The 24636-nt window shown below is 44.0% G+C and overlaps 1 protein-coding gene and 1 pseudogene across 2 annotated transcripts in view; one reads left to right on the top strand and one right to left on the bottom strand.

Moving 5' to 3' along the window:
* LOC124794680 (uncharacterized protein ZK1073.1) overlaps positions 1–24636 on the bottom strand; it is a 611492-nt gene that overhangs the window by 348649 nt on the left and 238207 nt on the right. The gene's annotated exons all lie outside the window — the stretch shown is intronic.
* Positions 20042–20159, top strand: LOC124796729 (annotated as a pseudogene).

The following is a 24636-nucleotide window of genomic DNA, read 5'->3' as shown; positions in this document are numbered from 1 at the left end:
GTGTACCGAAGGTCTTACAGTACGCACACCACAGATCAGATAGTATATACAACCGGATTACACTTCATTTTCATTACAATTCATATTCACCTCTTCTTCTCTAGGGTGTTTCCTGGTCCAATAGGTTTGTTTTTCTGCTTCTCTTAATAATTCCTAACAAACATCTCTTCTATTGCTCCCGTCCTCGCAAGAACTGGTAGAAAAGCGACCTTACCGCGGGTTTCCGCCTCTGTAGCTGAGTGGTCAGTACTGCTGACTGCCATATGGAAGGCCCGGGTATGTTTCGCGGCACTGGCAAGGATTTTTCCTTGGTTTAAGGACTGCGCTGGGGTGCATTCGGCCTCGTGAGGCCAACTGGAGAGCTACTTGACCGAGTAGTAGCGGCTCCAGGTCACAAAAACTGACAGCGACAGGGAGAGCGTTGTGCTGACCCCACACCCCTCCAGCCGCATCCAATGGTCACATGACGACACGGCGGTCGGTCGGTGCAGATGGGCCCGCCAGGCCGCTTGACAGAGAGAGAGAGAGAGAGAGAGAGAGTTACGGAGTGGCGCTCTCCGATATCCTTCATACTTATAGGACCAGTAACTGACGGCTCGGTAATATTCACAGCTGTTATGCTATAATAATGGGCATTTTTTTTACATTTATGTAACACATATTCGCCACTCTTCTAGGATATAACATGACAACACTATGCATAAAACTATAGTTATTTTGCTCAGGTTTTTATTGTTGTTGCCGGCCGGTGTGGCCCAGAGGTTCTAGGCGCTTCAGACTGGAACAGCGTGACCGCTACGGTCGCAGGTTCGAATCCTGCCTCGGGCATGGATGTGTGTGATGTCCTTAGGATAGTTAGGTTTAAGTAGTTCTAAGTTCTAGGGGACTGATGACCTCAGATGTTACGTCCCATAGTGCTTCGAGCCATTTTTTTTATTGTTGTTTCTATGTTAGCTTACCTGATTACAGTTAGATACAGAAAAATGTAATACCACCGGTTAGCGCACCGTACAGGGTGACTTCACTTCCATTGCTAGGGGACGTGGGCGCTTTGCTGCGTAGGAAACAAATATATTACATTTAGTAACTACACACACAAATTAAAACTACTACTCTAGCGATCTGTAAATAACCTCAGACTGGTAAATCAATTTCAAGCAGCGCTGTTTAGGAAGAAGAGCGAATGTACTCGGACGTACCGCAAGACCAGTCTCTGCCAATGCCAACGATTATGTCAACAGGCGCTCCTGTTGAGAGGCGAAGGCTTCTCGAGGCAATTAAATTACGGCACGCCCGCGGCGCGTGTGTGTTGACCAGAGTCAATTTCCGCGAAGGATGCCTTACTTAAGGTCGCGGCGTGGCGAGCAGTTACCGCAGCTGTTTGTTTCTCTTGAGTCTGTCTGCCTTTGAGACGGAGTCATCACCCCGGCCGAAAATAGATGCTTTTCCTCGCTAGGCTTCTGCCTACGGAAACACTAGTCGCAAGCGTTACAAACACTTAACGAACGTCCACTCACCGCTCCAGAATAAATATTTCCATCCCGCGAGTTTACAAAAACCGCTTGATCCATTCCCTTGAAAAATATGTTAAACCTAACTATTATTTACTTTCTGTTTACAAAACGCACAAAGAAATTCACATCCGGGGTGGCATCACACTGTTCATTCCGTTTTAACGGAAGTTAATTTGACTTGAGGAATGAAAGGCGAAACATAATGCGACTGGAAAGATGGAAACAATGTCCAAGAAGTAATTAGTATTTACAGGAGTCACAGACGGACCACTCTCAATCTGCATCTGGCGTAGAAAGTGAAATGCGTCTTGACTCCAAAGATACTACGAGTATGATGATGGGAACAGATACGCGATGAAGCTCCAGAGATTCGCCGTTCTTAATCTATACGGAGAGCCAAACAGTGTGCAGTAGCAGTTAAGAGGCTTTACTCGCATTCAAGAGAAGAACAGTTATAATCTTCGTCTGGTCTTCCAAATTTAGATTTCCCGTGGTCTCCCTAGATCAAGTTAAGCAAAAGCCAGTATGCCCCAATGGAAAGGTCACAGCCTATTCCCAGCATTGTCCCTGGCCATCCGAGTTAGTATTGCATCTCTGTTTACCTCGTCATCGACTGGACGTTAAACTCTATCTTCCACCCTTCATATATACGGAGTGATTCAGCTTCCCCTACCAATGTGTTTTATGCAACCTGCAGCGCCATCTGATAACACGTGCAAGATTTTCATATTCTCTCTTTTCGTTCGCTATGCATAAACTACACTCATGCTCATAAATTAAGGATGAGGCTGACACATGGTGAAACAACGCTCTGGTGGGCGTTTTGCGGGTTTAAATCACCTCGGGGTATGACCAAGCGGTGCATCTGACCTGCGGTCGTCGCACGCTGGCTCTGGCAGCAGTCCACATACACAGAGGTGTATTGGTGCATGTCAGAGTACTCCGTAAATGTGCAGACTTTTTCAGACGAGCTAATGGTGACTGTGTGTTGAAAATGGCTCAAAGATCACATATTGATGAGGGGTAGAATACTAGGGCGCCTGGAGGCCAGTCAAACACAGCAGGTCGTAGCATGGGCCCTCCGTGTGCGACAAAGTGTGATCTCAGATTATGGCAACGATTCCGGCAGACAGGAAACGTGTCCAGGCGCTACAGTACGGGACGTCCACAGTATACAACACCACAAGAAGACCAATATCTCACCATCAGTGCCCTCAGACGGCCACGGAGTACTGCAGGTAGCCTTGCCCGGGACCTTACCGCAGCCACTGGAACGGTTGTCTCCAGACACACAGTCTACAGACGACTGAACAGACATGGTTTATTCGCCCGGAGACCTGCAAGGTGCATTCCACTGACTCCTGGTCACAGGAGAGTCCGTAAAGCCTGATGTCAAGAACACAGTACATGGTCATTGTAACAGTCGTCCCAGGTTATGTTCACGGACGAGTCCAGGTATAGTCTGAACAGTCTGGCGTGAACCAGGAACCACATACCAACCCCTTAAAGTCCTTGAAAGGACCTGTATGGAGGTCGTGGTTTGATGGTGTGGGTGGTATTATGATTGGAGCGAACTGTAACAGGTCAGGTGAATCGGGACGTCATTTTGTACCAGTATGTCCGCCTTTTCAGGGGTGCAGTGGGTCCCACCTTCCTCCTGATGGATGATAGCGCACGGCCCACCGAGCTGCCATCGTGGAGGAGTACCTTGAAACAGAAAATATCAGGCGAATGGAGTGGCCTGCCTGTTCTCCAGACCTAAACACCATCGAGCACGTCTGGGATGCTCTCGGTCGACGTATCGCTGCACGTCTTCAAACTCCTACGACACTTCAGGAGCTTCGATTGGCACTGGTTCAGGAATGGGAGGCTATACCCCAGCAGCTGCTTGACCACCTGATCCAGAGTATGCGAACAAGTTTTGCGGCCTGTGTACGTGTGCATGGTGATCATATCCCATATTGATATCGGGGTACATGTGCAGGAAACAGTAGAGTTTTGTAGCACATGTGTTTCGAGACTGTAGGACTTAATAAACTACATCAAGGATTGCAGTTTTAGAGGTTGCTTTCAAAAGGAACAGACGGTCACTGACCTGAATGTTGAGCCCAGATTTACAAAAATGACATGTATAGTGTTTATTTTGGTGCATTGCACTGTGTGCTCAGAAATATGTACACTGAAGGAGAAAAGGAGTAACTGGACATTTTTTAGATATAGTGCTGTAGAGAAATGTACAGATAAAATATAAAAACGAAGATGTGCCCAGAAGAGATGAGAAAAAAGAACGAGAATGATTTTGACGCGCAAGAGAGTAATTAAATACATTCGGATACTTCCTGAGAAGGGCACAACTGCTGCACGACATCTGTGCAGGAAAACTGAAAGCTACATCATGTCACGAAAGGATCCAATTACGAAATGATGTATGAAAATCTTGTGACGAAGATGGAAGCAGAAGATAAAAGCGTGGAAGAACACTCACAAGCCATCTCCCTAGACATGCAATTAGAAAGTCGCTTGCTATTCTTTTCACTTAGTTGAAGTAAAAGATGCAGTATTTGCCAGAAGGAATTCCAAGTGTTGAAGGTTAGCCAGTAGTGAACAACTGAGTACAATACGTCAACGATACCACACAGAAGTATCACTCACTTCAATAACACATTATCCCACACACTCGTTCAGTCCACATTTAAAGAAATTGAATTAAACTGTACTACGGAGGCTACGTGTCATGGCATGAACGTCACAAAACACCAAAAGAACCAGAGATCCATTTCAATACATGATCGCGCAACCACTGTACCCAATTATGTGGAGTAATTTGAGCTGGGTTCCTGCGCGCTTATCTCGTCCAATGGGGCTCAGATCTGCTCACTAGGGTTGAGATCATGTGACCTAGCAGGCCACACAAGCGGTCATAAGGGCGCATTATGTTCCTCAAACAATTCACAACTCGGAAGCGATTGGGAGATGCATTTTCTTCTTGAAGGTACTGGTCGCCTGTGGGATGCTGCACAAGAACGATTGGTCTGGGGGATCTACATCTATATGATCACTTTGCAATTCAGACTTGACAGAGGGTTCACACACCCACTTTCAGAACATTCCTCGACCGTTCCACTCTCAAACAGCACATGGGAAAATTTAACACTTTAATCTGTCCGTGCGAGCTCTGATTTATTTTATTACGATGATCATTTCTCCCTATGTAGGTGTGAGTCAACAACATGTTTGGTATTCGGAGAAGAAAGCTTGTGACTGAAGTTTCGTGAGAAGTCGCCACAACGGAAAACGTCTTCGTTTGAATGACTGCCACTAAAAGTCGTCAGTCATATCCGGACACTCTCCCATTTTTCGCGATAATACTAAACAAGCTACTCTTCTTTGAACTTTATCGACGTCCCTCTGTTCAGTAAGTATTCCATACTGCATCCCTGTACTTCAGGAGAGGACTGTCAAGTGTAGTTCAGGCACTTCTTCAGTAGATTTGTTGCATTTCCCAAGCATTCTGCCAATTCTGATGTGTCGGGTGAGCATTTAGCATACCACTGAGATGCTACAGAATCCATTTCCGGTGACCTGCAGTGATAGATTATGTGAATTAAACGAAAACAAAGTCGCGCAATGGGAAACAGCTTTCCTAATCATATTATCAGAGGTGGTCCAATTATCCATGGAATATTGGCACCTTACCACACATAGACATATTGATAATGGGGCCCAACAAACTAAGAAAAGAAATTAAGGGTCACTATAACAATATAATTTACTGTTAAAAGACGTCAAACAAGTTTCACCCTCTCGACCAAGAATACTACTAATTATTAAGGCAACAAGGAATTGAAATCTTGAATGATAGCCTTAGCACAGGTAGGTATATATGGGACAGAAACGATATAAAACAGTTTTCACGAATGTGATCAATGATTACAGAACAAGTTAGTTGCTAAAAAAAAGTCTCGGAAAATAATGAACAAACACCAGCACTCTCGCCTAAGCGCATAGTGGTTGCAACTATCTGGCTGTAAAGGTTAGATCAGTAAGGCGCATCCTAGCTGAAAAATAGATGACTTCGTGTTTACTTCATTTTGGTGAATGAAAATATGGCAAATGCTTACAACTCTAGTGATCTACGAGAACAGACGATGGTTGTAGTAATGGCTGAGAGGTTCAGCCCTAGCCTCTGAATTTTGTTGCAAGTTGGATACATGTCGCTCTACAGCTCTACAGTGAAGCTACTGTACTCAGTGGCACCTTTATTATCCTTCTCTACAAAACTCACCTGGTTCTGCCAGCACCAGAACCTCACCAAACAGTTACAACAGACCCAAGCTCTAACCAACAATAATTTAATAAACATGATAAAAAGTTGGTTCACAAATTAAGAAATTCATCCTTCAGTTGCAAGGTAAAATTTTATTAGTTAACCTAGGTTTCGATGCCAATAATGGTGTCTTCTTAACAACAAAAATTAAATCACTGGCATCAAAACTTTGGTAAACTAATAAAATTTTACCTTGCAACTGAAGGTTGAATTTTTTAATTTCTGAACAATTCACGGTTGCTGAAGCGCTGCACTATGTTAAAGATTTGTATACCATGGCTAACAAATCAAGTAAATTTCTCCCTGAGAATGGGATACGACAGATTCACGGCCAATGAGTAGGCACGCACGTACACATATGTAGTAACTATTTTCTGCTACCAAAATAATTACTATGAGCCAGTCAGAGGTCTCCTTACTAAATTTTGAACAAAAATTCTATTCTGCCCCCTTTGGGCCTAATGACTATGCCCATACTAGCAGTGTTATGTTTCCTCTTTTCTTCAGATCTTATCTTTGCTGAAGGGCATTCTCTGTACTTCATAAATAATGAAACTATAACGGACTGCACCCTTGCTTGCAAAGCACTCTTCTCAATTTGTTCCTCACTCATATTTTTATGATCCATCCAGCTCCCCCTGTGACTGTCGCCTTTCACCAGCCAACTGCAGCACAATACAAGGAGCAATCGCTGTATCAAAAGGAAACGAGACAGAGACAGTTAGAATTGCAATCATTGGCACTTGTTATTATAACTCTCAGTTTTCATGCAGCATCAGTCATTTGATTTGATTTACTAGTCGGATCTGCGTATTGGATTATTAAATAGGTTATGCGACAATTCTGGTAAAAGCTGCCATGTAATACAACAAATGCAGTCTTTGGTTTGCCTTCACCACAATATTGTCTATGTGACGATTCCAATTTAAGTTGTCCTCAGGTACTGGATGGTAATAATTAAAGTACAGTTAGTCACGGAAGTCCACTGTGGGGTGTAATGGCAGCGAAACTTGGTAGATACGTTAATGCGTTAATGCGGAACCGATATATGCTGGGAAAAGTTAGTTCGGGTTTTGGCCACCAGGTGCAAATCTGGCGCCGGATACTGTGTGATGATATGGCATCCACACTGTCATTTGACGGGCCACAACGTGAGTGAACAGTATGGCTGTCAATAAGAGAGACCGTGCACTGATATCTAAACTGTTTCGTGTGAACGGCAGCAATTACACTGCTAGCCGGCCGCAGTTGGCGAGCGGTTCTAGGCGCTTCAGTCTGGAACCGCGCGATCACTATGATCGCAGGCTCGAATCCTGACTCGGGCATGGATATGTGTGATGTCATTAGGTTATTTAGGTTTAAGCAATTCTAAGTTCTAGGGAACTGATGACCTCAGATGTTAAGTCCAATAGTGCTCAGAGCCATTTGAACCATTTTTTGAATTACACTCCTGCATTGAGAGAGTATTGCCGACTGAAAGGTCTGAGGAGAGGCCCAATGTCACTAAATGGTTTAAAGAAGATGAAGCTGAAATTCGAAAACACAGGTGAGCTTGGTGTGGCACCAGGAGGAAGAGGTGTCCTACCACAGTTGAAGTTACTGACGAGGTTGCTGTTGCCGTAACTGACCATGCAGCACTAGTTCCAGGTGGTGCTGGTGCTCATGCAGTCTCAAGAAAATTATCTCATGGTCAACAGAACGGAAAGTTTCGCGGTCTATAGTAACGCTGGTACCTGTGAGAGTATTTCTCTGAGTAATTCGATCTTCCTCTCTAATTGCATGCGGTGAAAAGTCGCTATTCCTTCACGCGCGGACTTCCCATGCAGCGTCTCTCGTCACCCGGGTGGTCCGGTGACAGGCGGGCTCTGCTAATATTGATTGGGTTAAGCCGACGGATGTGAGGGAGTCGAGTGAATGCTTTACAGACGCCGACATTGTCATAATAGCGGCGGTGACACGCCCACAGGGGCCTGACGGAGCGGCTGGGCTAGAGATTCCGTTACTTCGCAGAAACTTAGTGAAAACCGTTTCTGGCGGGCTACCAGCGAGGCGTGGGAGACTTGTGTTCCCAGGCAGCCTTGGCGGGCAAATTCCCGCGTTTTCTGCAAAATCGTAACTGTGATTGGCTTGCTCAGGGCATAGCTCCGTGACGTAGCAAAATCGGGGCAGAAATTGGCACCAAGAATCTCCATTGGTGGAAAGGTAGTGCTTCGGCAATAGAGTGGAATTTTCCGCCGGTTTTCGAGTTGCTTATTGGAACGTTTAACCACGGCCACTGTCGTGGGGGTGGGAATGTTCTGTGTTCGGTTTGTACGGGTGCTCTTGTGAGAGTCAGCTCTCGCCTTTCGGTCGGAGTAGGTTACAAGACTGAGCTCTCGCTGCTCTGGACAGCCTGCCTTCCGTTGGCTGTCTAATATACTTTCATTTAATTGTAACTGTTCGACGAAGTTGCTGAAGTTCCGACTTCAACGTAACTTTCCGAGTACAGTTGGCAATTGAGCGTTCTGCGTACAAGCGGCCTATGTTGTCTGTCTTGAGCAGTTTTGGCTAAATTTGACTGTATCGGAGTTACTGTGTGACTTCGCTTGTTAAAATCAATCACTGTACCGTCAGTGATTGTGTGGGGAGCCATCTTCGTCTCCCTCAGAGGCGCATTTGTATTGCTAGGAAGTCTTTAGTCTGGAACAACCAGACCAGGATAATTTGTTTCGGGCTATACTCGCCACATTATCATCACCATGACGGGACGTCGAAGCAACCAGCCATCGCCACTGGTACGCCAGGTCGTGTTCTTGCAGTTAAGAAGACAGCTTGGTAATGTATGTCCGCAGCACCGGCAGATTAGGGATTTTCCTAAGTGATAATCAGAGCTCAGCAGAGCGCGCCTGTTCGTCTTTTTCTAACTTTGTTCTGTCTTGGGTGTTCATTGTCTGAGTTCTCACTACTGTAGCAGCAATTAATGTTGGGTTGGCTGTGTGTTTCTTTTAAGATTTGAGTCGCAAGGAATTGGCTCCACATACCACTTCGTCATAAATGTCACAATCTAGTTTAGGGACAACTTCACCTTCACAGCATTTATTTGAGTATCCAATTTGAGCCAATTTGATGTATCGTAAATGTTTCACGTGTTTTGTTTATTATTTTGAGTTTAGTCATAATAAATCACATTGTTATTTTGGACAGAACTGTCATTCTGTCAATCGGAAGAGCAACCCTTTCATTTCTCACTACGTTAATGAAACTTTCCTTTATTTAACTTATTTATCAAATTAAATTATTGCAGGTGCCAAACTCTTTTCTACTCCACTTGCAGGGTCGATTACAGTCAGTTCGCGTTTCTTTTTAATCTATGTGCAACAGCAAAAGTCGGAGTTAGATTGGGGGGGGGGGGGGAGGGGGGCTTAGAGCATCATTTATATATGAAGATTCTAGAAGAATATAGTGTTAAATACACTGCTAGCCCCGGCACCTCGCACCTGTACAAGATCCAAACGGTGCAGCACATGCAACATCATGATCTGCAGCGACATTCTGAATTTGCTCTTCGATTTCTGGCACGGATCGAAGTTGATGACATGTGGGTGGGCAATATTGTATACAGTGACGACGCACGTTTTATACTACAAGTTACAGTGAGTAAACATAATTGCCGAATTCGGGATATTGATAAACTGCGTGTTGTGCACGAAGAGCCAGCGCACTCTCCATAGGTGACTTTGTGGTATGGTCTCACTAGCAGCGTAATTCTCAGCCCGTTCGTCTTTGAAGAGGAAATCCCCGGGGACCTGTCAGGTGTACCGTGACATTTGCGCGCTATCGTGACGTCCCTGTACAGCTTGTGATTCCTGCTTTGGAAGCGTGCAACTGTGTGGAAACCACTGCTTTCATGCAAGATAGGTCAACATCTTACGTCGCTCGCCCAATGAAAGATCTGCTTAATGCAACGTTCCACGGACGTGTTATCTCCAGAAGTTTTCCAGATGTATGGCATGCAGGATCATCTGATATGAGTCCATGTGACTATTGGTTCTGGGGATATCTAAAAGATCATGTTTACCAGAGACACGTTCGGTCTCTACCTTATCTGAAGACAGTATACAGGAACAATTCACTCAGGTTCTACTAGAACTGCTGTGAGCACGTGGTTTTGCAGTATCTCGTCACCATCTCTCGTGGTCATACTGAAGAAATTGTGTAAGTGGCAGTTAATAATGAAATCAAACTATTTTTTTCACTTGTTTTACCTTTCTTGCTCACAAACCGTATGTAATCCATTACACATGGAAACATTTCTATACACCTTTCTTGCACTCACAGCATCAGATTTATACCTGGTGGCCAAAACTGAAACTAATTTTTTCCGGTGTAAATCGGTTCTGCATTAAAGCATTAGCATATCTACCAAGTTTCACTACCATACACTGGACTTCAGTGAGAAGCTGCACTTAAATTATAACCAACCGGTATTTAGTTGAATCTACAAGCTTTAAATCTGTTTTATTCATCGTGTAACTGAAATGTAACTGATCTTTTTTGAGCACTTATGAGGAGGACAACATTTTAGTACGGTTAATGTCCATTTTTCATGCCATCCAGATATCTTATCTAAATCAGTTTGTAATTTGATCTGTTCTCCTGATGACTTAACCACACGGTAAACGACAGCATCATCTGAACTTGCCCCCCTTCTTGCAGCGGTGTACCGTAGGGCTCTAGAAGAGCGTAGCGTTCCAAAAGATTGGAAAAGGGGAGAAGTCACCCCCGTTTTCAAGAAGGAACGTCGAACAGATGTGCAAAACTATAGACCTATATCTCTAACGTCGGTCAGTTGTAGAATTTTGGAACACGTATTAGTTCGAGTATAATGACTTTTCTGGAGACTAGAAATCTACTCTGTAGGAATCAGCATGGGTTTCGAAAAAGACGATCGCGTGAAACCCAGCTCGCGCTATTCGTCCACGAGACTCAGAGGGCCATAGACACGGGTTCCCAGGTAGATGCCGTGTATCTTGGCTTCCGCAAGGCGTTCGATACAGTTCCCCACAGCCGTTTAATGAACAAAGTAAGAGTATATGGACTATCAGACCAATTGTGTGACTGGATTGAAGAGTTCCTAGATAACAGAACGCAGTATGTCATTCTCAATGGAGAGAAGTCTTCCGAAGTAAGAGTGATTTCAGGTGTGCCGCAGGGGAGTGTCGTAGTACCGTTGCTATTCACAATATACATAAATGACCTTCTGGATAACATCGGAAGTTCACTGAGGCTTTTTGCCAATGATGCTATGGTATATCGAGAGGTTGTAACAATGGAAAATTGTACTGAAATGCAGGATGATCTGCAGCGAATTGACGCATGGTGCAGGGAATGGCAATTGAACCTCAATGTTGACAAGTGTAATGTGCTGCGAATACACAGAAAGAAAGATCCTTTATCGTTTAGCTACAATATAGCAGGTCAGCAACTGCGAGCAGTTAATTCCATAAATTATCTGGGAGTACGCATTAGGAGTGATTTAAAATGGAATGATCAAATAAAGTTGATCGTCGGTAAAGCAGATGCCAGACTGAGATTCATTGGAAGAATCCTAAGGAAATGCAATCCGAAAACAAAGGAAGTGGGTTACAGTACACTTGTTCGCCCACTTCTTGAATACTCCTCACCAGTGTGGGCTCCGTACCTGATAGGGTTGATAGAAGAGTTAGAGAAGATCCAACGGAGAGCAGCGCGCTTCGTTACAGGATCATTTAGTAATCGCGAAAGCGTTACGGAGATGATAGATAAGACTCCAGTGGAAGAGTCTGCAAGAGAGACGCACAGTAGCTTGGTACGGGCTTTTGTTGAAGTTTCGAGAACATTGCTCCCTCCTACGTATATCTCGCGAAGAGGCCATGAGGATAAAATCAGAGAGATTAGAGCCCACACAAAGGCATACCGAGAATCTTTCTTTCCGCGCACCATACGAGACTGGAATAGAAGGGAGAACCGATAGATGTAATCAAGGTACCGTCCGCCACACACCGTCAGGTGGCTTGGGGAGTATGGATGTAGGTGTAGATGAAAACAGTCTAATAGGGCTGTTCGATTTCTAAACTATGTAGTTTATGTATATTAAGAACCCCAGACATCACTTCGGCTTCTCTAGATGACTTCCCGTCACATACTACGAACTGTGATCTCTCTGTAAGAAAACGACTCCAGTCGCACAACTGGAACGATATTCCGTACGCACGAAATCCGATTAGAAGCTGCTTGTGAGGATCAGTGTCAGAAAGCCTTCTGAAAATCTGTAACTACGGTATCAACTTGAGATGCCCCGTCGATAGCTCTGTAGCACTATCCGGCGTTAAAGATTGCAGACGTATCAGCTGTCCCATTTCATCACAATTAAATATCCATCACACCAGATTACTCCATCCCCTTCTTTAACAGTGCGGGGTTGGCAAGTGGTATCCATCGCCTCGTGTGGATTCCAACGAACTCGTACTCTATCGTCCGCAGCTCGTGGTCTAGTGGCCAGCATTGCTGCCTCTGGATCACGGGATCTCGGGTTCGATTCCCGACTGGTTAGGGATTTTCTCTTCCCGGGGACTGGGTGTTTGTGTTGTTGAGATCGTTTCATCACCATCATCATCATTCGTGACAGGGGCTAGACCGGACTGTGTACAATTTGGACTGTGAAGAAACTGGAATTCTGTATGGGCGCTGGTGACCGCGCAGTTAAGCGCCCCACAAATCAAACATCATGATCATCGTACTCTCTCAATGTCGTATACCACCATAGACCGCGACTCATCAGTCCAGATGACCTTCTTCCACCCTTCAAGCGTCCAACGGATGTGCTTCTCCTTGCATGGTAATCTTCGATGCTGTGACGTTCGGTGAGCAAGGCGGTGATTTTCTAACTCCACAGCGAGGAGATGGGTACTGTAAATGCTGCGGCTGCGCATGGATGATTTATTGTCCAGCACGTAACTAGCGAATGGATTGGTGCACTATGGCCCTTTATCTGGTGTTACAAATCGCAATAGTTAATTGTGACCCCCGTCATCAGGGAGTATGTCCTCGACACGGTATCACGCGAAGAGGTCATTGCCTGCACGACCTCAGAGATGCATGACGTATGTGTCTGGCAACTAGATAACGTGCAGCTGTATGGAACGTCTTAGCGGTCTTTCGTATCAGTGACATTAACAGCTTGGAATCGGGACTGAATTTCTTAAAGGAAATACTCAAGGCCAACGGTTATAGTGGTTTGCCCATAGAAAGAGCCTTCAAAAGAATGGCAAGTTATGCTAATAAGTACAAGGAACTGTCTTCTCACTCTGTAAGGTTGCCGTCCGTTGTCTTGTGACAGCCAGAGCGAGAGCACCAGCAGCAGCGAGTACTGTTTGTATAAAGCGTTTATTTTGCATTTTGTTTACGACCTTCCACTAAGGAAGGGATTCTATTTGTGTTTATCTGCTCTGCATAGTAACTAACAGTTCTTGATAAAACTTTACGTAGTTTTCGTGTCAGATTTCTTAGTGTTTTCTTGATCGTTTAGAACAGAAAGCGCCCTAAAACCGTCTTTTGTTTGTTTCGCGGCCGTTAGCCACTAGTCACTTGAATCAGCAGTTGTCTTGTGACAGCCAGAGCGAGAGCACCAGCAGCAACGAGTACTGTTTGTATAAAGCGTTTTTGTACTTATTTGCTGCGCTTAGCTTTTAAATAGTTTTTCTGGGAAAACCTAGCGTAGTTTTCGCGTCTCGTATTTCAGTGAGTGTTTCTTGATTATCAGAGTAGCTCATCAGAAGATTATCTTGGCAATTTGTCGCCGTATAGAGTAGGGTAAACATAGTCATGTGTAGGGACTGTGGTTGTTGTGAGCGGACGCAAGGAGAATTGGCCACTCTTCGGGGGCAGGTGGAGGCTTTGTCTGTTAGGCTCATCGAGCTCGAGGCGCAGGCGTCGGCTGGTAGTGGCGTTGGGGCAACTGTGGTGAGACCTATGCCTACTTCGGTGGCCTTGGAATCACATGGAACCCCTGATGTCGCTGCGTCTTCCGGCAGTGAGCATCTTACCGGTCAGCCATCACTCCAGGGTGAATGGCGGACAGTGGTGGGCTCGCGCGTGCCTGGCCGAAAGGCGAAGGTGGGATCTGGCCGCGTGGCAGCTGCCTTACCCCTTTCCAACAGGTACGGGGTGCTTCCTAGTGGTGATGACATCGGTTCCGAGCCACCACAGGATGCCTCGCCTGTTGGGCCAGTGGCCGATTCTCCGGCAAGGTCCCGACAGTCACAGAGGGCGGGCCTATTAGTTATAGGGAGCTCCAACGTTAGGCGGGTTATGGAGCCCCTCAGGAAAATAGCGGGTAGGTCGGGGAAGAATGCCAGTGTGCACTCGGTGTGCTTGCCGGGGGGTCTCGTCCGTAATGTGGAGGAGGCCCTTCCGGCAGCTATTGAACGCACTGGGTGTGACCGGCTGCAGATAGTAGCACATGTCGGAACGAATGACGCCTGCCGCTTGGGTTCTGAGGCCATCCTTGGTTCCTTCCGGCGGCTGGCTGATTTGGTGAAGACAACCAGCATCGCACGCGGATTGCAAGCTGAGCTTAATATCTGCAGCATAGTGCCCAGAGTCGATCGCGGTCCTCTGGTTTGGAGCCGTGTGGAGGGTCTAAACCAGAGGCTCAGACGACTCTGCGACTATAATGGTTGCAAATTCATCGACCTCCGTTATTGGGTGGAGAACTGTAGGGCCCCCCTAGACAGGTCAGGCGTGCACTACACACCGGAAGCAGCTACTAGGGTAGCAGAGTACGTGTGGCGTGCACACGGGGGTTTTTTAGGTTAGAGGGACCCCCCCTTGGGCGAAACGATAAAATACCTGACGGCTTACCAGAGAGGACATTATCATCGTTGATAAAGAACGTCCGTCCTCAGAGACCAAAAACAGGAAAAGTTAACGTAATATTGGTAAACTGCAGGAGTATCCAGGGCAAGGTTCCTGAATTAGTATCTCTTATTGAAGGAAATAGTGCGCATATATAGTATTAGGAACGGAAAGTTGGTTAAAACCGTAAGTGAACAGTAACGAAATCCTAGACACAGAATGGAATATATACCGCAAGGATAGGATAAACGCCAATGGTGGAGGAGTATTTATAGCAGTAAAGAATTCAATAATATCCAGTGAAGTTATTAGCGAATGCGAATGTGAAATAATCTGGGTTAAGTTAAGTATCAAAGGTGGGTCAGATATGATAGTCGGATGCTTCTATAGACCACCTGCATCAGCAACCGTAGTAGTTGAGCGCCTCAGAGAGAACCTGCAGAACGTCGTGAAGAAGTTTCGTGATCATACTATTGTAATAGGGGGAGACTTCAATCTACCAGGTATAGAATGGGATAGTCACACAATCAGAACTGGAGCCAGGGACAGAGACTCTTGTGACATTATCCTGACTGCCTTGTCCGAGAATTACTTCGAGCAGATAGTTAGAGAACCAACTCGTGAAGCTAACGTTTTAGACCTCATAGCAACAAATAGACCGGAACTTTTCGACTCCGTGAATGTAGAAGAGGGTATCAGTGATCATAAGTCAGTGGTTGCATCAATGACTACAAGTGTAATAAGAAATGCCAAGAAAGGAAGGAAAATATATTTGCTTAACAAGAGTGATAGGGCACAAATCGCAGAATATCTGAGTGACCACCATCAAACGTTCATTTCTGAGGAAGAGGATGTGGAACAAAAATGGAAAAAATTCAGAAACATCGTCCAGTACGCCTTAGATAAGTTCGTACCGACTAAGGTCCAAAGCGAGGGGAAAGATCCACCGTGGTATAACAATCATGTACGAAAGGTACTACGGAAACAAAGAAAGCTTCATCATAGGTTTAAGAGTAGTCGAATCATAGCTGATAAGGAAAAGCTGAACGAAGCGAAAAAGAGCGTAAAGAGAGCAATGAGAGAAGCATTCAACGAATTCGAACATAAAACATTGGCAAACAATCTAAACAAGAACCCTAAAAAGTTTTGGTCATATGTAAAATCGGTAAGCGGATCTAAATCCCCTATTCAGTCACTCGTTGACCACGATGGCACCGAAACAGAGGACGACCGAAGAAAGGCAGAAATACTGAATTCAGTGTTCCGAAACTGTTTCACTGCGGAAAATCGTAACACGGTCCCTGACTTCAGCCGTCGCACGGACGCCAAAATGGAAAATATTGAAATAAACGATATCGGAATTGAAAAACAACTGCTATCACTTAGTAGCGGAAAAGCATCCGGACCAGACGAGATACCCTTAAGATTCTACAGTGATTATGCTAAAGAACTTGCCCCCTTTCTATCAGCAATTTATCGTAGATCGCTGGAAGAACGTAAAGTACCTAGCGACTGGAAGAAAGCGCAGGTCGTTCCCATTTTCAAGAAGGGTCATAAATCAGATGCGAATAATTATAGGCCTATTTCGCTTACGTCAATCTGTTGTAGAATAATGGAACATGTTTTGTGTTCTCGTATTATGACGTTCTTAGATAATACAAATCTCCTTCATCATAACCAACATGGATTCCGCAAACAGAGATCATGTGAAACTCAGCTCGCCCTATTTGCCCAAGAAATTCACAGTGCCGTAGACACTGGCGAGCAGATTGATGCCGTATTCCTGGACTTCAGGAAGGCATTTGATACCATTCCGCACTTACGTTTAGTGAAAAAAATACGAGCTTACGGAATATCGGACCAGGTTTGTGATTGGATTCAGGATTTCCTAGAAGAAAGAACACAACATGTCTTTCTTAACGGTTCAAAATCTGCAGATGTAGAGGTAATTTCGGGAGTACCGCAGGGAAGCGTGATAGGACCTTTATTGTTTACAATATACATAAATGACTTAGTTGACAACATCGGTAGCTCCGTGAGGCTATTTGCAGATGACACGGTTGTCTACAAGAAAGTAGCAACATCAGAAGACTCGTGCGTACTCCAGGAGGACCTGCAGAGGATTAACGCATGGTGCGACAGCTGGCAGCTTTCCCTAAACGTAGATAAATGTAATATAATGCGCATACATAGGGGCAGAAACCCATTCCAGTACGATTATGCCATAGGTGGTAAATCATTGGAAGCGGTAACGACCGTAAAATACTTAGGAGTTACTATCCGGAGCGATCTGAAGTGGAATGATCACATAAAACAAATAGTGGGAAAAGCAGGCGCCAGGTTGAGATTCATAGGAAGAATTCTAAGAAAATGTGACTCATCGACGAAAGAAGTAGCTTACAAAACGCTTGTTCGTCCGATCTTGAGTATTGCTCATCAGTATGGGACCCTTACCAGGTTGGATTAATAGAAGAGATAGACATGATCCAGCGAAAAGCAGCGCGATTCGTCATGGGGACATTTAGTCAGCGCGAGAGCGTTACGGAGATGCTGAACAAGCTCCAGTGGCGGACACTTCAAGAAAGGCGTTACGCAATACGGAGAGGTTTATTATCGAAATTACGAGAGAGCACATTCCGGGAAGAGATGGGCAACATATTACTACCGTCCACATATATCTCGCGTAATGATCACAACGAAAAGATCCGAGAAATTAGAGCAAATACGGAGACTTACAAGCAGTCGTTCTTCCCACGCACAATTCGTGAATGGAACAGGGGAGGGGGGGATCAGATAGTGGTACAATAAGTACCCTCCGCCACACACCGTAAGGTGGCTCGCGGAGTATAGATGTAGATGTAGATGTAGAGTTACAGACTGCATAAGCAAAATTCTTCTGAAATATGATACAAAGATCACATTTTTCTGTCATAACAAAATGGAAGACTTATTCCGACGCAAAACGGATGTTCGTTTGGAGCACAGCAATGGACGGTAGTGAATCAATGACTACATTGGGAAACAGGAAAAAACGAGAATCGGAACGTTTGTTATGTGGTATTACACGAGGATGCTGAAAATTATGTCGACTGATAAGGAATGTGGAGGTTCTTCTCAGAAGCGGTGAGAGGAGCAAATGGAAAACATAGATAAGAAGAAGGGGCAGGATGACAGGACATATGTTTAGACATCATGGGACTTGAAAGTTTTAATGATAGAAATGTAATTGCCTATCGTACCTACCATATGTTTGAAATTGCTAATAAAGACTTTGGTAAATCTGCTTATGATTCTACCTCTCCACTTGTATTGTATACACGTAACAAAAGAAAACTCAATCCTAATGAATCGGTATTTATCTGGATTAAAGGTAAATGTGTATGTGAATGTGGAAAATTTGTATCTGATTGTACTGTATATATCCATAAATAAAGATCTGTAGCGTCAGCCACTTACCAGAAAACGTAGATTGGAATGAATTTACCCACTTTATTGGTTATTGAGCTCCATGGCTGTGGATTACATTACTTTAAGAAGTACACCTGCCAGCCACTTTTTATGTGTTTTTATTTACACCGATAGGCGTTAATGGCTTTCACCGACCTTCAATTGGTGCAATACATATATCGGTGTTCAGTTAGCACATAATGGAGAACAGCTATTGCAGTTTGATGCTGCAGTTGCCCTGTGCAAAATTTTGTGTAACTACTACACTTCACGAGTTGTACATTTACAATATAAGCGTGGCACAGGCAGTTTTTCTTTATATGTAGCACAAAAACAGGGAAGTATCGGACGTGTTGCACACTATATGTTTGATTACATTGGAAATTTATGTCTGTGGTCAAAGGTCCATTTTATATACAGATTCTGAAACTACTGCTGAAGTAAGCCGAGTGTATACATTAAATATTTTTAATCTGAGCTCCTGATAGCTGAAAAACTGAAATTGCTTACCCTATATGCAATGTACCGAGTACTGTGAATGATTACTTACTAAATGCAGTAGTGAAAGTATATTGAATAATACAAAAATATTAATGTGCCTTTTATATAAAAAATGACATTTTACCCACAGTTAATAAATTTGACCTACACTAGTGACATTTATAATGAATAAAGACAAAAATGTGAGCAACAACAAGCAGAATAGGAAGTAAGTGCATCGAAAGAGTAATATTAGATTGGCGCATATGTTGCTACTGTTTTTGTTTTGTTTGTTGGTATTCCAGTTTCTATGGATTTATTTATCCATTGTCATTTTTTATTTGTAGTTCACTGTTGCTATTTCAGTTTACATATTGTCACTTTGTTATTTGGAGATATGTGTGGAGCTGTGGACGCTAGAAAATGGAGTGCCAAGTGGAGAAATTGGAACATTTCCGACGTTTTCTTGTGTTTGAGTTCTATAGAGGAGTGACAGCAGCGGAGGCTACCAGAAACGTTTGCGCCGTGTATGGGGATAAGGCCATTGGACAGAGCACGGCAACAAACTGGTTTTCTGGTTTTATGGAGCATCGTTTTGACATTAGTGACCTTCGACGTTCAGGAATCCCTTGGGAGTTTGATGAAGATCATTTAAATGCATTAATCCATATTGATCCTCAATAATGTGCTCGAGAACTAACAAATGTGATGAACTGTGAACATTTCATCATCGAACGATATGTGCGTGCGTGGGGAAGGATCAAAAATCGGCTCTAAGCCTAAATCACAGAAATCAGCGGGTAGCATATCTGCTAGCTCGTCATCAATTGGCTAGTGAACAACACCGACCATTCTTATCCTCTATCGTTGCTGGTGACGGGGAATGATTGAGCCCAAACAAAGCAGTAACTCACCGCACAAAGACCTGTGCACACCCACAAAAGATAATGTTATGCATCTGGTGTAACAGTGACGGTGTAGCGCAGTACGACTTGCTTCCCCGAGGTGCAACCATCAGTGTTGACATTTATTGTCAACGACTGAGACTTCTTGGGAACGTAGTCCAAGAACAACAACCAGGAAGACTGCGTGCATTGATGCCACTCCACGATAACGACCGCCCGCATTCTGCTAGACTGACAAAAAACACTATACAGCATTTGGGTTGGGAAGTCATTCTGCACCCACCATATTCACCTGATCTTGTTCTCAGGTTTTCACCTTTGCCGCTCTTTATGGAGCAACCTTCATGGAAATTCCATACCGGATGGAAATGCGCTCCAAACATGGCTCGACGAGTTCTTCGCCTCAAAATCACATGTATCGTACAGTCGCGGAATCTAAAATTTACCCCAACGTTGGCAGGCTGTTGTAAACAGTGAAGCAGAATACATTAACGGGCAACGGCCATGCCACAGTGGGTACACCGGTTCCCGTCAGATCACTGAAGTTAAGCGCTGTCGGGCGTGGCCGGCATTTGGATGGGTGACCATCCGGGCCGCCATGCGCTGTTGCCATTTTTCGGGGTGCACTCAGCCTCGTGGTGCCAATCGAGGAGCTACTCGACCGAATAGTAGCGACTCCGGTCAAAGAAAACCATCATAACGACCGGGAGAGCGGTGTGCTGACCACACACCCCTCCTATCCACATCCTCAGCTGAGGATGATACGGCGGTCGGATGGTCCCGATGGGCCACTTGTGGCCTGAAGACGAAGACGGAGAATACATTATTATCACTAAAATCTCTCTATGTGTATCTGTTGTACTTATAAAACTGATGGAAAAAATGCTACGAACTTATGCACCAACCCAATACATTGTAACTCTTATACCGCACGAATTGTAGTAGTTAAATTGTTATTCCGCGCAGAGCAGCTGCAGCGTCCGAATTCCAGCTGATATTTTTGATGTGCTGCTATCTGATAAGTATTAAGCCAACTGAAGATGGGTGAAAGCTCGAATAAGTATACATTAAAACTTGGCTGGTTCCCGTATAGTTGAAAGTAAGAGATTGGAATACATCCAGCAAACAACTCAGGACGCCGAGTTCAAGCGTTTTTCTCAGATGCAGACGTTGGCAGTCGAAAGACTGATGATCCCTGAAAATAGCCTACACTGCAATTTCTGAATATGCTTTCTCGAAGTTATTAAAAGTGAAGCATTTTTTTCTAATTTTGATCTTATTTTCTCCTTTTCATACTCATTGCACGTTTGCTATGTGGCGAAACTTTCCCATTATCTGTTAGCGTAAGCGTTAAACCTACAATTTTACATTGTCTTGTTTTTGGCGAATACTTTCCATTCAGCAATTCTTGCACCTGGCACCCACAGATGAATCGGCGATGTATATCGTGCTCGTTAAACGGAACGGCGTAGCCGGATGCCCGAAAATTCGACTCCTATCAAGCACGAGACGGCAACGCCTGGGAGATTACGGGGAACGCATGTGTGCGGTTGGCGGAAGCCGTACGGAGCGGTGCAAGGATAACGACCCCGGCGCGGCCGCGGCTGCGTGCCTAATTAGATATACGGAGGGAGCAGGGCGTAAGCCGCAAGCCCAGCAGTGCGGGCCCCTTCCGATTGCGTCGCCCGTGTTTGTAAGGCAGGTTAGCGGAGCACGATCAGATTACAGGCTCGAGGGCGGTAGGACGCCAGCCAGGGCCTCCGATTTAATAGGCTGTCTCAGGTGCGCCACAGTAAAAATGTGTCTGAAAGCGCTCCAGCTATTAGAAAGAAGACTGTTTCCGGTTACCAGCGTTTGATAGCATTTAAGAGTCATTTTCTCTCATATGAATATTACAGACTCAAAAATGGTTCAAATGGCTCTGAGCACTACGGGACTGAGTCTCAGGTCGCACCTGATGAAGGTTACGAGCTACGTGACCGAAATATCGTGCAAGTACGACGCTGATATCCGGCAGAACACCCAACAACCCAAGATGTCATTAGATCGCCGGGAAAGCCTGAAGAGTTACAACACGAGAACTGTTTACTACCGTGCGACAATCGCATTGGGCGAGATAGGCTCAAAAGCCTGATACTGAGTACCGTCCATCTTAAGAGAACACGACAAAAATCAGCGAACACTTGGGAACACAGGCTCCTCGTGAGCATTTTGCCGTGGAATACTGACCGCTTCTCTTTTGAATTTTTACTGGTGACGCAAATCCCTCTGTGTGCATCAATATAAAAAAGTAAGTTATGTCTAACCAAATACCGTATGGCACTTGTGGTTGAGGTCTAACGAAAACCTTAATAAGTATTATCCATCCACGAGTGAGATAGCTTACAGCAACCTAATTCGACCTAGTGTTGTATATTTCACTCTAGACCCGTTCCGAAAGTAGTATTAAAGGGAGAAATATTGGAGCTACTAAGTAAATAGACTTGACTGGTGACACATTCGTTTAGTGAGCACAAAAATATAGAGAAAATACTCAACAAACATCGATGGTATACCTTCAATGAAGAAACTGTGCATCAGAGAGAGAGTTTTGAAATTTCGGCGTTTCAAGACGAGACACGGAATGCTGTATTTTCTTCTTTATGCACATCGCTTAATGACTGATTATCGCGTAACTTTTTTTGAATGATTGAGAATATTCTGATAATTGAATTAAATGTTTTGTTAAAAATCCTCTTTTATGTTTGTTAAAAGCCACGGCTAAATTTTCTCTGGGCGCCATCGCCAGAAATATCATACGCATTCCAACGTGACATCCGTCTTACTCACGATGGTTTAAAAAAATCTTTCTTTAATATTACACGATAAGGCAATTAAACACAGTGCTTAATTATTTTTTCTGTGAGGCTTGATGCTCCAGAATAGCTGCATATGTGCAATGGCAGCGTACACATTTAGAGAAATTACTCTTAATAAAACTGTACCTCTGGCCAAAAATGAATTGGAAAATATTACAAGACGCCGTTTTGTATTTATCGAGATTTTTTAAAATACTTTTAGCATTAAATGACTACTAAAATAGCATATATCATTTTTATTATTAATGGCGTCGCAACAACAATGAGCCCAAACAAAATGGCCAGGGTAACATTTAATTATTACGTAACTAAATCATGGGCAGGAAAGGTACTTGCTACTGACAAAAACACAATCTTGAATGATTATTTCTATATATATTCAAAATATTACTAGTATTACTACAGATAATTGTATTAGTTCCAGACCGTGAACAATAAGCGTCCGTCGGCTAGGACAACACAACCAAGAAGACAATGAAACAAAAAACGTTCATCCCTTTTGTACCAAATGACAAAGATACTACACATTACTATTCTGAGAGCGCATATATCTCTTTCATTGCTGTGTATCGATAATTTAATTTATACTCTTTTTTCTCCGGAGGCTATGGTATATGGTGTCACAATTAAAGAAACGCGTCATTGGTGAATGTGACTGGGAAGGGTTAGGGGAGGGGGTAATGTTAGCAGTTACTTTAATATGTATCTTCCGCCAAATAACCTTTGGCTCACATCTGGAATACTGGTGTAGATATCACACATACAGAAAATACCATGTCGTACGTCTGGTGGGTAAAGAACGCTTCGTGTACCACGAACTGCTTTGCAGAAATGCAACCGCAGTTTCTGGCATTGCCAACACCTCAGATGGCTTCCCAGAGTCCGAGAAGAAAAATATCCAAGAAGGTTGTGCTGAGTGTTAATGCATGTTCGTGCGCTGCTGTCACAACAAACGCAGCTATTCAGAAATTTTATTGGGATCTGTTCTGCATTACACACACTCTTCTGATCTTAAGCACTCATACCGTACCTTCTGCAACATCTATCGAGCAGTCTGTGAGGAAACTTGTTCGATACTGAAAATACTTCTCAAATTTGGCTTGTAGAACGCTTCCAACTTCGAACAAGCAGATTTCTTCCCACATGAAATAGAGCAATAAATAATCAAGGGAAATGTATACATGCTGACACTCGCCCAAATAAGAACTGTTAGTGCGGCAAGCAAATGTTACGAACTTTTTTAAGCGATATAGAGTAATGATAAAGACACAGGACTCGTAGTCTGAAGTAGCTGAATTAATGCCCCCATCTCACTAAGCACACTGATTCAAGTTTTTCGTCGTTGAGTTAATCACTCGATCGATAGCCTCATAATCAAAGCCACGTTGACTTCCTTTCCCTCCTTAACAGATTGAACAAGTAATTCATATCCATGTCCTTAGAACAGTAAACCCTAATTTCCTCCCTTTCGTTTGCTAAGAGCTTTTGCATTAATGCAATACCGTTTATATTTGTGTTTCCTGTGCTTCATCTTGTTGATATGTACTGCCCGTTGGATTGTCTAGTCTTAATATTCTTACATCTTTATTTATCGCACATGGACAATCCAAAATGTCTTCGTGTTAAGAAATACGGCAGTACTTAGAAAATGACGGGAACGTTTAATTCATTTCAGTGACTGCAGAACTGAAGATAGATCTTCATGCTCAGAAATGTCACTGCGCATAATTTGTATTAATAATGGTTCAAATGGCTCTAAGGACTATGAGACTTAACATCTGAGGTCATCAGTCCCCTAGACTTAGAACTACTTAAACCTAAATAACCTAAGGACATCACACACATCCATGCCCGAGGCAGGATTCGAACCTGCGACCATTGCAGCAGCGCGGTTCCGGGCTGAAACGACTAGAACCGCTCGGTCACAAGGGCCGGCTATTAATAATGGTATCATTTGTACGCATATTCTCGAAAAGTATATTTCTAATTTTCACTCGAGTTTTGTACTTCGTACGTAGCTGTTTGGTTGTGAGGGGAAACATTGGAGAAAATCGTCGACAGGCACAATACAAACCAACGGACTGGCGTATATATTTCGCAATATTCCGAACAACAACAGTGGTGACATTAATATTATCACCAATTTCGATGTTGTGTAGGCTTCCTTTATTTTATTTACCTACTTGCTGTTTAGTAGTTAGAACACAAACACAACTCTCTTGCCAGCTTAA

The sequence above is a fragment of the Schistocerca piceifrons genome, chromosome 4 (genome assembly GCF_021461385.2).
Source record: "Schistocerca piceifrons isolate TAMUIC-IGC-003096 chromosome 4, iqSchPice1.1, whole genome shotgun sequence".
NCBI lineage: Eukaryota > Metazoa > Arthropoda > Insecta > Orthoptera > Acrididae > Schistocerca > Schistocerca piceifrons.
Note: the sequence above shows the minus strand (reverse complement) of the source record. Positions and strands in the feature narration are given on the sequence as shown.